At 36.1% G+C, this 15463-nt stretch overlaps 1 protein-coding gene across 1 annotated transcript in view; it reads right to left on the bottom strand.

Moving 5' to 3' along the window:
• Positions 1–15463, bottom strand: part of EPHA6 (EPH receptor A6) — an 829344-nt gene that overhangs the window by 352111 nt on the left and 461770 nt on the right. The gene's annotated exons all lie outside the window — the stretch shown is intronic.

Genomic DNA, 15463 nt, shown 5'->3' with positions numbered 1-15463 from the left:
GTGGGTAAAGACTATGCCATGTGTTATATATTTTTGTGGAACTCAGGATTTATTGCTAAGCACAAAACAGGTATCCAATATTACTTTCAAAAATTATTAATGTGATATATTTATATATAATAATTTTGGATTTATTAAAATCCCATAGATTTTAGACACTGAAATGTCATCCAGTCAGTATCTTAGCAGTCACCAATAATGTAACTTATTAGAGATCAATACACTGTCCATAAACTCTTTGGATCGCCTCATATTTCCAGATCTGCTTCAACCCACCTGGAAGACTTGCCTCTTTTTCATTCATAGAATCCTTCTATGTGTCAGCCTTACATGAAGGCACAGGAGAAGAAAAAAGGCAAGAATAAGATTTCTTAGAAAAGTATTTCACATCAGCATGGAGTTACTCTTGCTGCTTTCCTCTCTGGCTTACATTTTAATTTCTCCATGACTGGTCCTGACTGTATTCATGATGCCAATTTCTAAGCAGTTTTCTTTGATCAGTTTCTCAGTTCCACAGTATCAAAATTTATGCTAATTACATTTAATGCATACCTCTATTTGCTTCACTATTTTGACATATCTTTGATATTATGTACAAGTGAAGTACTTTGCTAACAGTATTCATGTTCCAACTTTTTTTTCTTCATTGAGCATTCTTCCTTACTTTCTCTCCCTTTTCTATTTGACTTTCCTGAAGTAAATGGTGCCAAATTTATATTATTCGTTAAGCTTCAAACATTTACTTCAAACTTACCATTGGCTCCAACACAAAAATCAGATCATTTTCTTTCCCCTCTCTCCCACCCATCCTCCTTCCCTTCATTCCTCCCCCTCCTTCTCCCTCCCTCCTTTCCTTTTTTTCCTTCCCTACCCCCTCAATCTCTCTCTCTCTCCTATAGAATCTATAATATTCTTTCCAAGCTAAAAAAACAAGATCCACGTAACATCATTAGTCAATAGGTAATGCAAATTAAACCATAAGGAGATTCCACTACATACCTACTAGAATAATTAAAATTTTAAAGACAATACCAAATGCTGACAATGGCATGAAGAAACTGGAATTTTCAAAGACAACTGACAAGAATACAAAATGATAAAGCCACTCTGTAAAACAATTTGACAGTTTCTTATAAAGTTGAATACACACTTATCATACGATCCAGCAATTTCACTTCTAGGTATTTACCCAAGTGAATTGAGAACTTATGTATAAACACTGTATTTGAGTGTTTTATTATTCATGTTAATGTTATTTTTCACATTATGAATAATATTGTTCAAAATAACCAAATATTGAGGAACAAAATCTCCAAATGTCCATTAGCAATTGAACTAAGTGGATAAACAAATTGTTGGAAATCCATTCAACAGAATACTGATCAGCAATAAGAAGAAACAAACTACAGGTACATTGCAACAACATGATGAATCTCAAAGGCACTGTACCCACGCATAACAGACTACAATGTATGACTCCATTTGTATAACATTCTGGAGAAGGCAAAACCATAGACTCAAAAATTAGAACATTGGTTGCCAGGGCTAGGGTTATGGGTAGGAGGTTGATGGCAAAGGGGCATGAAGGAACTTGGCTAAGTTGATGGCAGTGTTCTGTATCTGGACTATGGTAATGGCCACACAACTACATACATCTGTCAAGACTCACAAAACTAGGACGAAAACGGGACGAATTTTACTGTGTAAATTGTGCCTCATTCTAAAAAAAATGGGAATCAGAGGTAAGATTTATTTTTTAAAAAACAACACATATATAAACTACATTTGCTTGGAGTTCTGATCCCGCGAACATAGGACTATATGGATTAAGAAGCAGAAGGAAGAAAAAAGAACTTCTCTGCTCTTTGCCTAAGATTAATAATAGGGAATTTTTTTTAAAAGAGCCGCATTTATCTTTGAAGTCATTTCTTCTTTTATTTCTGTCTATACACTGCTGTTCCTCACTCTAGCTTCCAGAACATTTTAGAACATCTTGATGTCTTCGGCATCAAGTGTCTTCTGTGTATGTCTACATTTTTGTCCTACAGCATTATGTTCTTCACAGCTGCCCACTGTCTCAAACTCTTCTCAAATGAAAATCTCTGTCAGTGAATTTTTTTCTCAGTAATGTATCTGGAAAAACTGATTTTGTTGAATTAATACAAATATATAAAAGCATGTGTCTTTTCAAAATTAATCTTTAATTGCCACATCATCAAGGAAAGTCAAAGCAATTAAAATAAACTTTATAATTATTTATAATATGTTTATAAATTTTAATATTATATAAATATATATTAAATTTAGTATGTATTAAAATCAATCAACGAGAGAGAAAACACTAATATTTTAGTCTGAACAGAACACCACAGCATGACAAGAATCTCCAGCTGTTGAGCTAGCTCTTCTAAGTGGTTTTCTTTTCTCTCAGGCCCTTCTTTCCCTTGAAGTTTAAATGTACAAAATCTCTGAAGTTCCAAATCGTATTTATGTCAGCCACTATGCCCAATGTTGTTGGTTACCTTCACACTGGCATCTTCTTCTTCTGCCTTGCTAACCAAGTCAGATTTCAGTCACTCCTTGGATGGTCAGGTGCCTAAGGGGAGGCTGGCTCACTCTGGCTCTGTCAGGTAAACAGCCAGGGTAATTTTATTCCCTTTACCAGTGAATGACTTAATTGAGGAGAAGTCGATTCTGCTTCTGGGAAAGATTTTCCCCACACTTTAAAAGAACGGGAGCAGATGTTATGGACTGAATTGTGTCCCCTAAAATTCATATATTGAAGCTCTGATCCTAATGTGCCTGTATTTGGAGAGAGGACCTCTGAAGAGATTATAAAGGTTAAGTGAGGTCACAGCGTAGGGCCTTAATCCAATAGGGCCAGTGTCCTCATAAGTACAGTAAGAGACACCAGAGCTCATTCTGTCCACAGGAATACAGAGGAAATGCTGCACAAGAAGGTAGTGAGAAGATGGCTATCTAGAATCTAGGAAGAGAGCTCTCACTAGAAACCAAATTTTCTAGCATTTTGATCATGGACTTCTAATTTCTCTAAAACTGTGAGAAAATGAATGTCTATTGTTTAAGCTACCCCGTCCGCGGTACTTTGTTATGGCAGCTCAAGCCGACTAATACTTAAGGGAAACATCCACTCTCTCGGTCCAGGTTTTGGACATAACTATGCAGATATCTTGAGTTCATGAAGCAAAAAGCCAGCAGGCAAAAGCTGACAGGATGAGGACAACAGTTGGAGAGAAAGAATTTGGCTCCTTGATGATTACACTGATCTCTTACATAAAGCAAACCTGCCTCTCCCCACCCACCCAGCTTGTCACTTAGTTGGTTTCCTACCTGCTATATCCCAACTGACAGCGCTCCAATGATGGTGACAGTGATACCTCCTAACTATGCGTGGGTGTGGGACTACAGGAACCACAGGGACTGTCTACATAGACACAAAGGCTTTTGGTTAGGAATTGCCTGAAAACAATCTTTACCACTGGAAAACTTTTAAATGTGTAACCCAAACCCTTCATGCTACCTTGTTTGGAATAAGAGTCTTATCTTTGGTAGCACTTGTCCTTAATAGACTATAAATATCCATCTCATAAATTCTTGATCTATTTTAAAATTTCATTTGGAAAAGACATTTCGACTATCACTGTTTTCACACAGACCCCAAGCCCTGTGACAAGCCAGCTGGCTCTGGCCCAGCCTGTGACTTTTCTTGGCATAAAATTTTGGTTCTTAAACAGCTCAATGGGAGCTAAGCTATCAGAATCCATCCTGTTGTATGTGGTTCTGTGGCATCAGTGAAGGCCACCTGTTCACTTCATAGCCTTTGTCACTCAGTTCAGGATGTGGGCTGCTTCTCTTGGGGCAGGTCATGAGCTCTGGGGTGCCCGGAAGCTAGCTGTGAGCTGCTATTTGCCTCTGTAATATGTGTTGTTTTTCTTCTGTTTTGTAGCTTGTCCCATAGCAATACAAATTTGATTTTTGTCCTAGGTTCTGTGAAAAGCCCTTCTTATGTCTTTTAATCCTAACAATTTATTAGGGTAGGTATCAGTATCCCTGTTTTACAGAGATATGAAGTCACTTGTCTGAGGTCATCAAGAGAGTAAGTGGCAGAGTCAGGATAAAAACTCAAATCAGCCTGACCCCAAAAGCCTGTACTGTTAAATACTTCAATCCATTGCCATTGTGAAATATTACACAATAGAGGAGATGCTCAGATACTGTTAATTCTTTTCTCTCCAGGATAAGATAAAAAGGACTTTAAAGGAGGGAAGAAGAAGGAGTGAAGAAGAGATGGCTGGACCTTCTAGGGATCCAGTCATGAAGTTATGCTGGGACATCAGAGAGGTCTCTGTTTGTATCTTCCCAGTATACCTATTCCCATTCCTCCTATAGTGGCATCCTCTAGCTTCCTCTACACTCTGGTGATTCTGATAGGACTGCCCATCACATTTCTCCATTGCTTTAACTATGTGAATGATCTAGGAGTAGATATGTTAATCAAGTCAGGCCATCCACTAATTGTTTATTCACTGAAGACAGTGAGAGGTCAGCCTCTCCTTTCAGAGATTACTAAACAGAGATTATTTAAACCTGGATCCATAGATAATCACGTTTCCAAGTTCTTAGAAAGAAACTGTATACGGTAGTAAGAATGGGTGGAGAAAAATGAGAAAGCCAGAGATTGAGAGATAATCAGAGCGGCAATTGAGTTCCTGGCTCCAATCCCTGAGATCTCTAGAATAGTCTTGTTTCCTGTGGCAAACCTTTTGTTTAAGTGAAATGCCCCCAGAGCCCTTCCGTTAAGTCTCACCTACTCTTTTTTTTGCATTTCTCTCACTTACAACCAAAATACTATTTACTACAGTGAATTCCAGGGGCTGAGTAATACAGCTAACACCCTCACCTCAAACCAGTTTCCAAACTCATATGATAAAGTTGCAAACTGGACAAGTGATGAAATCCCAGATATTTGATATGATGTGTGATGTTAAGGCTTCTGGAGTTTCTAGGCTGTGGCAATACTTGGAGTCAGCTATAATGGAGTTGGCAGCATTAGTTTCTCAGACTGAGAATGATTCACTTGAGTTGAAACAGAAGTCTAGTGTCCTCAGGGCAAGGCCACAAGTGAACATGTTCAGTGTTCAAACAAGGGCTGTAGGGGTACACAGTACAAAATAAATAAAAATGTAGTCATGTGATCTGGGTAGATATTCAAAGAGCTTAAGGTAACGATGCATTTCAGAGATGCCACAGGTGCCAAGCAGTTTATCTTAGGCATAATAGATATCGAAGTTGCAACAAAATGGACATAGTTCATGTCTTCATTCATCGAGTTTTAATTGCACGCCTACTATAATTGCATGCCTACTATATAAAATATATAATATATACTGTAATCAGATATTGTGACTATGACACAGATTAGGTCTGACTGGCATAAGATCCAGTCTGAGAAAATCAAGTAGAATTGTATAATGTGGGAGGGCTATGAAGGAAGAGGATCCTAGGGGATAGGCTTTCAAAGGCTAATTGATTTTACCTGTTTGTGGGGCAAAAAAAAAAAAAAAAAAAAAGCAACAACTATTATCTGAGCTTTCCTCATATTTCCCCAGTTTTAGTCTCTCCATTGAGCTCCACACTCATATGTCCATCTACACGTGGAAATCTGAGGTACCTCAAATTTAGCATGGCCAAAATAAATCTATTCCCCTGTCAGTATTCCTTGTCTCAGAAAATGGCTACACTATCCATCCACTGAGTTGCTCAAGTCAAATATCTGTGAGTCACCCTTGATTCCTCTTTTAATCTCTCCCCTTCCCCTCATCCAATTGATCAAGTCCTCTTAGTTTTTAGATGGTTAAGTTACCCCAAGCAGAGGAGTACATTCATACCCTCTTCTAAGAGTGAGCTGATACATTCTCATAGTAGAAACATGATTATTGTGATACCTACTGGTTTATTAACTAAACCTTTACATTTTATTTTATTTTAATAAAACATCTTTTTGAACTTTGTAATTCTCATGCGTATTAGAATGAAAATGGTATAGCTTCCTGGGCTGATAGACTCATTTCCCCAGTTATAGTTCAAGAGTAGTAAATATGTGGCATTCCTGAAAATAAGCTTCACCACTTTCTACCACAGGTGGGAAAAAGTTTATACCACAAATGTTGCACAAACACCAATAAAGTGCATGTGGCAATAAATGTTGGTTTGTCATATATCCTCTGGGTTTTATTTCTTGAAATACGTCCTGGATAAACCCTAGCATGGAAAAAAGTAGAATTAACTTTATTTATTTTTATTCTCTTAGTCTACTAAAATGAGGAGAAAGGGAAAAATAATGATTAAGAAGAGAAATAGAGTGACTTACTAAAATGGGTCAGACCAATTAAAGTTTAGCACTCCTCAAAATAATGAGTGTCTGGGATTAATGAAAAGAATTTTTAAGGTCACTTAGGTCTTTAAACATGTAATTTACTATTTGAAAATTTTTCTTTGAAATGAGCAGTGATTTCAAAAAGTTGCAAATTGGCTTTATAATAAGTCAGAGATCAGGTACATCACCTGCAGGTAAAAGTAGAGCATTACAATTTGCCTATTTCATCCTCTGGAATGCCAGTAAAATCCATCAATCTGTGATGCAAAAACTCAAGCTATCGTCTCTCTTTGTGTTTTATAAAAGTTTTTAAAATGTTGAGATATTCTGGAATTTTTAAAGTATTAAAGGAGATGTGAAGAGAACACTATGTAATGAGAACTCTTGTTAAATATCTATTTTTACCACTTCCATTTATCCTGTAGTCCTGGTGACCTATTACAATAACTGTTGAACTTTGCTGCATCCTTGATAATCTGGACAAAAAAGCACCAATCTACTTCCCAGATCTGAGTTAAATATATGGGCCTTGCCTCTTGTATATGTGACAACGAAGAATGTGATTATCTTTTGTGTATTAATTTCTCTGTCTATAAACAGCTATTATTTCATGTAGGTCATATAGAAAGAGATCTCTAAGACACTGAACTCTCTTTGACAAGAGTTGTAAGATGCAATTGAATTAATTCCTGTATCTTTTTCTTTCTCTCAAAAAATGGAAAACAAAACTTTTGTAAGCACTTCAAGAAGAGTAGACAGGAGAAACAAAATTAAATCTTCTAAAAGAATTAATACCCTGGCCTGTCTGATATCTGTTAGAATGAAACAATTTATATAGGCATACATTAGTCTTATGTCAAATATAGGACTAAAGTCCAACAAGGATAAAATGTGAGATAGAATTCTCGGTTAGTTCTGCTATATTCCTTTATAGAAATTGAAGATTAATAACAAACTTGGAGCATATATAGAACATTTCATCTAACAACAGCAGAATACTCTATTTTTTAAAAAAAATTTTATTTATTTATTTGAGAGAGAGAGAGAGAGAAAGAGAGAGAGCAGAGAAGCAGAGGAAGCAGCAGAAGGAGAGGGAGAAGCAGGCTCCCCACTGAGCAAAGAGCCCGATGCAGGACTCCATTCCAGGACCCTGAGATTATGACCTGAGCCGAAGGCAGATGCTTAATGGACTGAACCACCCAGATGCCCCCACAGAATACTCTTTATTCAAGTATCCTGCAAAAGGCTGAACTGTTCCTCCCAAATTCTTATGTTGAAGGCCTAACCCTCAACATGATGGTATTTGGAAATAGGGTCTTAGGAAAGTAGGTTTAGATAAGATCATGAAGGTAGGGTCCTCATGATAAATATGATTAACACCTTTATAAGAAGAGATCAGTAAACTCTCTCTCTCTCTCTCTGTCTTTCTTTCCCTCTGTCCCTCTCTCTTTTGCCATGTGAGGATACAGTGAGGAGGCAGCCATCTGCAGGCCAGAAAGAGGGCCCTTACCATTACCCTTTAACCATTAAAAGGTTGATTTCATAATTTAAAATCTTGCTAAAATAACTGTTCAGGCTGATATGGTTTCACTGGGGAATTATACAAAATTTTAAAAACTAACAACAATTTTATACAATCTCTTTCAGAATATCTCTTCTTCCAGAAGAGAAAAGAACACTTCACAGCTCATTTTATAATGCCCATCTTACCCTAAGACCAATGAGACAAACACAATACCAAACAAACACTCACTGTCTCTTGTGAAATCAAATGCATAGCATTAGCAAAATGAATTCAGCAGTGTATAGAATTACACACAATGATCAAGTGGGATTTATTCTATGCATGTAAGACTGATTCGACATTTCAAAATCAATTAATGTAACACACTACATCAACAAGTAAAAGAATTAAAATCATACGATCAATCAACACAGAAAAAGTATTTAACAAAAATCCAACATCCATGTCATAATAGCACTCAGCATAATGGAGGGAGATTACCTCAATTTAATAAAAAGCATCTACAAAAACATACAGATAACATCATAGTTAATGGTGAAAAACTGAATGTTTTCCTCCCACTATCAGGAACAAAGCAAGGATGTCTACTCCCACCACTCTTATTCAACATAGTACTGAAAGTTCTAGTCTCTCCAGTAACACAACAAAGAGAGAAAAAGCATACAGAATGGAAAGAAAGAAATACAACTATCTCTGGTTTCAGATAGCATGATTATTTATGTAAAGAAATCTTAAGGAATATATTTTAAAAAGCCTATAAATCCTTTCTATAACTAATAAGTGAGTTCATCAAGATGGCAGCATATAAGACCAACACACATAAATCAACTGCATATCTATATGTTGCCACTGAAAATGTGGCAATGAAATGAAACTGAAATGAAACTCAATGAAATGAAAAACTCAATCACATTTCTAGTTGCTCCAGATAGAATGCAATACACATATATTTAACAATACATGTATAGGGGCGCCTGGGTGGCACAGCGGTTAAGCGTCTGCCTTCGGCTCAGGGCGTGATCCTGGCGTTATGGGATCGAGCCCCACATCAGGCTCTTCTGCTATGAGCCTGCTTCTTCCTCTCCCACTCCCCCTGCTTGTGTTCCCTCTCTCGCTGGCTGTCTCTATCTCTGTCGAATAAATAAATAAAATCTTTAAAAAAAAAATACATGTACAGGATCTGCAAGTTGAAAATTACAGAATGTTGGAAAAAGAAATCAAAGAAGACCTAAATAAATGGATAGATATACTTTTTTTCATGGACAGGAAGACTTAATACGGTAAAGATGTCAATTATTCCCCAAATCGATATATAGGATTAATACAATTCCAATCAAAATCTCAACAAACCTTTCTGAAGACACAGACAAGCCTATTGGAAATAAGGAAAAGGTACGGACCCTAGAACACCTAAAACAGTCTTGATGAGGAAGAATAAAGAGGGAGGAAATATTCTACTTAATAAGGATTTACTCTGTAGCTATAGTAATCAAAACAGTGTGGTATTAAAGGAAATACAGACATATAAATCAATGAAGCAGAACAGACTCCAGAAATAGACCCACACAAACATGCTCAAGTGATTTTTGACGAAGATGCAAAAGCAATTCAATAAAAGAAGTAGTATACAGTCTTCTCAGCAAATGACACTGGAACAAGTAGATATCCACAGACAAAAGAAAAAGAAAAAAGAATCACAGCATAAACTTAATACTAGCTCAAACTGAATTACATACAATGTACATGTAAATTTACTTAAATGTAAAGCATAAAACTTTTAGGACAAAAACAGAGGTGAAAATATTTAGGATCTAGGGCTTAGCAATGAATTCTAAGACTTGACACCAAAACAAGATCCAGAAAAGGAAAAATGATAAATTATACCTTAACAAAACTAAAGACTTTCACTCTGTGATGACCATGTCCTGAGGATGAAAATACAAGCTACAGACTGGGAGAAAATATCTGCAAACTACATACCTGACAAAAGAACAGCATTTAGAATATATGAAGAACTCTAAAAATTCAACAGTAAAAAAACAATCAAATTAGAAAATGGGGAAAGGACATCAAAAGACATTTCACCAAGAGGACATACAGATGGCAAATAGGCACATGAAATGATATTCAACATCATTAGCTATGCAAATTAAAACTACAATGAGATGTAGCTACACCTAATATACTGGTCAAAGCAAAAAAATAGTGTGACATCAAATGCAAGGATGCAGAGAAACTGGGTCACTCAGATTTTGCTTGTGGGAATGTATAACGGCATAAATACTCTGGAAATCAGTTTGGCAGTATTTATATCCCTAAACATGCAATTACCATAGGGTTCAGTAATTCCACTCTGAGCATTTACCCCAGAGAAGTGAAAACTTTGTTCACAAAAAACCCGTAAATAAATTTACATTGTGGTTTTATGTGAAATATCAAAAAAAATGGAATCAGCCAAGGTGTTCTTCAACAGATAAATGATAAAACAAACTGAGATACACACACACACACACACACACACACACACACACACACACACACACACCATAGAATACTACTCAGCGATAAAAAAGAATATAATAATATTGATGCAACTAGGATGAATCTCTAGCTGGAATTATGCTGAGTGAAAAAAAAGCCAGTCCCAAAAGGTTACATACTGTATAATTCCATTTATATAATAATTTTTAAGTGACAAAAATCTTAGAAATGGAAGAGAGATTAATATTGGCCAGAGGAAAGGGGATAAAGAGGTCTGATTACAAAAAGGCAATACCAGGGATGATTGTGGTGTTAGTACTATTTGGTATCTTATTATACAAGCCTACAGAGGTGATAAAATTTTATAGAACTCAACACGGACGCACAGACACACACACACACAGGCACTCCCAAATAAGGACAAGTAATAAAAGTGGGGAAGGCTAAATAAAATTGGATTATATCAATGCCAATATCCTAGTTGTGATATTATACTACAGGTTTGCAAAATGTTTCCACTGAGAAGGAAACTGGACAAAGTATACAAGGAGTATACAAAGATCTCTCTGTATCATTTCTTATAGCTACATGTGAATCTACAATCATTTCAATAAAAATATCAATTAAAAATATAAGATTGTTCTTCTCAGTAAATACTTTTTTTGTTGTTTTGGAAAATAAAATTATGTTTTTATAACAATATTATTTATGATAGCATATAGTGAGTTTGCTGTTATTATTAAATGGACTAATAAGTGAACATTAAAAAAATAAACTTGAAAATCCTCTTAGTCATCATTTACTTCCTTCTCTATTTATACTAAGGAATACTGCATGTAAATTGTAAAGTAATTCATATGCATTTTCATCTTCACTTCATGTTTACAAAACAAGAGGAAAACATCTTTTATTACAAACACTCTTTACTTCTGTGAAGATGTACAAAGTTAAACCTGCAAATGCATATCAAAGAAGACATCTCCTGAATTATTTTTCTGGAAAGGTATAGAAGAATTGCACTTAAGAAATCAATATACAGGGGCACCTGGGTGGCTCAGTTGGTTAAGTGCCTGACTTTGGCTCAGGTCACGATTTTAGGGTTCTGGGATCAAGCCTTGTGTTGGGCCCTGCTCAGCGGGGAGTCTGCTTCTCCCTCTCCCTCTGATCATCCTCCCCATTTGTGCTGTCTCAAATAATAAATAAAATCTTAAAAAAAAAAAGAAAGCAATATACAAACTTACAGTTAGTAAATACATAAAATAGAGGAGGGTTGGTTGCACTACATAGTATACTTATATTTTGTAATATGATTTACTGCTTATTACTTTTATCAATGAACTTTCCCGGTTCATTCAAAATGTAGCAGAATTTAAAAGTGACAGAAGAGTTCTAGACTCAAACTTCCTCCTAAAACAAAGTCTGATAGCCTCAACGGTGAGAGTGTTATTCATGGTATTTGGAAGACTGAACACTACTTTCCACTGAGAAGCTACTCCATAACACAGAAATTAATGACATAAGTTCTTGTTTGAATTCATAAAACTTTGATACACAACATTGTGCTAAAGAGCATCAGTGGATTGGTTGGGCAGTTTTAATGCAAATTCAGACATTTCTCAAATTTAATTTCAGAGGCTCCACAATGAGGCAAATCATATTTCTTAGAAATCTCATCAGATTTCCAGGGCTTTCTTCTACAATTACAACAGTTCAACAGTTTGTTTTAAATTATTTTGTCCTTTGCTGTGGGAAAGGTTTTTGCTGTTTCATGATGTGTGCTTCGAATTTCCGCCAATACCATTTGCTTGACTGAAGACTAAAAAACTGAAGCTTCTGTAAAGAGCACACATTTCTGCCTCAAGTTATAAAAGTTTAAGATTCTTAAGTTCTAAGTGGTTTCTAAGGGAGTATCCTTAATTCACTTTTGCTCAGAAATGGGCTGTGGGCAGTTAAATCTCTGAAGAGGGGGTAATTTTCACATCCTGGTCAGATTATTTTCCTGATTAATTCTTTTTTCCTCCTTTTTGATCACTACTAAGCTAGCTAGAACCATTTATTCAAAATAAAAATATAAGATTTATATTGTTTAATGTGATATGCCAAAAATAAGAAAAAAGAGTGGCTGATTTATGGTGTCAAAGCCAAAGTACTCTAAATATTGTATAAAATTCTGCAAAAAGCTACTAGCAGCAGTTGCCTTCCTTGTCTATACATTATATAAAACTCAGTCATGGGACACACTTATAACTGAAGGAATTTCCATGTAAATATTTCTAGATTATAATATGTCTATGAATTGACTTATTTCAATTTTTGTGCCATATGGATTCTCCAGAGTGACAGATTATTCTGAATATAGTAACTCTTGGGTAAACTAACTTCCATATTTCACTATTAGCTCAAATCACTGTCTTTCTCATACAGTATAATATACATGCAATATATGTGGTATTTTATACCCATTTCTATCAAACTGTTTGAATCTCTTCTACTTCAGTTATTCTTATCTCTTCAATTATTCTATGGTATAGAAAAATCCTTTACAATTTAAAGCAACATACACTAACATTTTAATTTTTTTTAATTTTTTAAAGATTTTATTTATTTATTTTTGAGAGACAGAGCACAAGCAGAGAGGAGAGGGAGAAGCCCCACCCTCCCAATGTGGGGTTTGATCCCAAGACCCTGAGATCATGACCTAAGGCTGAAGGGAGCCGCTTAAGGACTGAGCCACCCAGGCGCCCCCATACACTAAAGTTTTTAATAAGCAGAGTTGAGAAAATAGGAGATTCTTGGAAGTCTAAAATTTCAGTTAAAAATGATGGAATAATGAAATATTTATAGTTATTATATTAGCAGACCGTAAGTTGCTTTTAAGGTAAATAGGCATAGGGAAAGTGGCCACAGGGATTTGGATTTGAAATAATTTTAAATTACAAGGAAAAGAAAATATTCATTGGTAGAATAAGACAAAGATACCCCAAATGATCAGAAGGCAAAGAGAATAAGGCTGAAGTGAGAGAAATAGCACCACCACTACTACCAAGCTACCAACCAAGTATTATGGTGGCAGGTACCGTATTACGTGATTTACCAGAATATTACAAGCTGAATTGCACCTCACCCCTTCAAGTTGTATGTTGAAGCCCTAAGCCCCAGGACTTCAGAATGTGACTACTTGGAAATTGGGCCTTTAAAGGATTAAGTTAAAATGGGGCCTAATCTAATCTGACTGCTGTCCTTTTAAGAGGAGGAAATTTTGGCCACCTAGAGACACTAGGGATAGGTGTGTGTGCACAGAGGAAAGACTGTGTGAACATACAGGGAGAAGGCAGTCTCTGCAAGCCAAGGAGAGGCTACAGAAGACACCACACCTGTCAACACCTTCTTGGAATCCCAGTACCCAGAACTGTGAGAAATAAATGTATTCATAACGCCACTCAGTCTGCAGTACTTTGTAACGACAACACTGGCAAACTAATATAATGGATTAACCTCTTTCTCCTTCAAAATATCCCTGTATCACTATGCCCATTTCACAGGTGAAGAAGTTGAAACAGAGAGATGTTAAGTGACTTGCCCCAAATCATACATCAACGAATATAATAAAAGCCTGGAATTCCACCCAGCCAGTCTGCCTCTAGAGCAACATAGCTAATCATGATTAATACCATTCAGAACATGGGTGGCTCAGTTTAGGGACTAATGGAATGTTAAAACTCATTGGTTCACCGTTAATTTATCTAGCAAACATTTATTAAATGTGTACGTGCAAATGACATATTTACGTAGGAGTGTAAATACACCCTCTCTTTTTCCTTCAAAAAACTTAAAATCCGGTAATAGAGGGGAAAAAAAACATGCGTAAAGAAACAAGTTAGAAGAAAGAATGAAATACATTCCCAAACTGTGAAAAATGACTGTAAGTATTCAGAGGAAGGGGTATCCCTTTGCTCTGGTAGATTTGGGAAAGCCTTGGAAATGAGGGTGGCCTCTGAAGGGTTCCTCAGAATACCTGTGGTTCAGAGTCTGTGGAGATGGGAGAAAGAGGGATCTGCATGTGCACAGAGGGAGGAGGCCGTGAAAGAGGAGAGGAGAGGTCTGTGAGGAGACACGTTGGAAAATGAAGATGAGGTAGGCAGTGGAACTGGATTAAAAAATTCTTGGGAACTCCTGAGGCTTTCTGCTTGGTATGAAGGATCACTCAACCAACAGAGCCTGCATTTTCTTTTTTTAATCTAAAGAGAAAAACTGCTTCAGTTCATAGACTAAGTAAATGAAAAGTGACTTCAGATTTACATTTCCATCAGAATCTTTCTCAATCTAATAATTTTAAGAAGTAATTTTATTTATTTATTTATTTTTTTAAAGATTTTATTTATTTATGTGACAGAGAGACAGCCAGCGAGAGCGGGAACACAGCAGGGGAGTGAGAGAGGAAGAAGCAGGCTCCCAGCGGAGAAGCCCAATGTGGGACTCGATCCTGGAACGCCGGGATCACGCCCTGAGCCGAAGGCAGACGCTTTAACGACTGCGCTACCCAGGAGCCCTAAGAAGTAATTTTAAGTTGCAACACTGTTTCTCAGTTCTATTCGGGCTTTTTATAGTTTCACTAAAATACTGCTATCTGTAATCTCTCTTGTGCTTTGAAACTATTTTTCTTTCTCCTTGTGGTACTACTGGGGGAAAGACTTTATTTTCTTTCTAGTTTTATTCTGCTTAAAGTCAATAGATCCCATTTACATTCTGCAATTTTATCAAACCTCGTAAAGTATTTTTTAGGTGGGGATTTGAAGATAGAATTAAATACATGCTTTGGAAGAGAGATTTCTAGAGCTTTTTAAAAGATTTTAAATATCTTAAAAGTTTCATGAGCATACTGTTTTTGTTTAAGTCCCATGATTTGGAAACAGATCAGAGAACTGTTATAAACATGACCATTTCTCAACAAAAATGAGCTTATTAAAGTATTTTCCTTATAATTTTATAGTCAAAATTACCTTTCAGAATTTATGTGGTATTTCTTTTTATAGGCCCATTTTTATTATTTAATCTCTTTT

The sequence above is a fragment of the Ursus maritimus genome, unplaced genomic scaffold (genome assembly GCF_017311325.1).
Source record: "Ursus maritimus isolate PB19 unplaced genomic scaffold, ASM1731132v1 scaffold_4, whole genome shotgun sequence".
NCBI lineage: Eukaryota > Metazoa > Chordata > Mammalia > Carnivora > Ursidae > Ursus > Ursus maritimus.
Note: the sequence above shows the minus strand (reverse complement) of the source record. Positions and strands in the feature narration are given on the sequence as shown.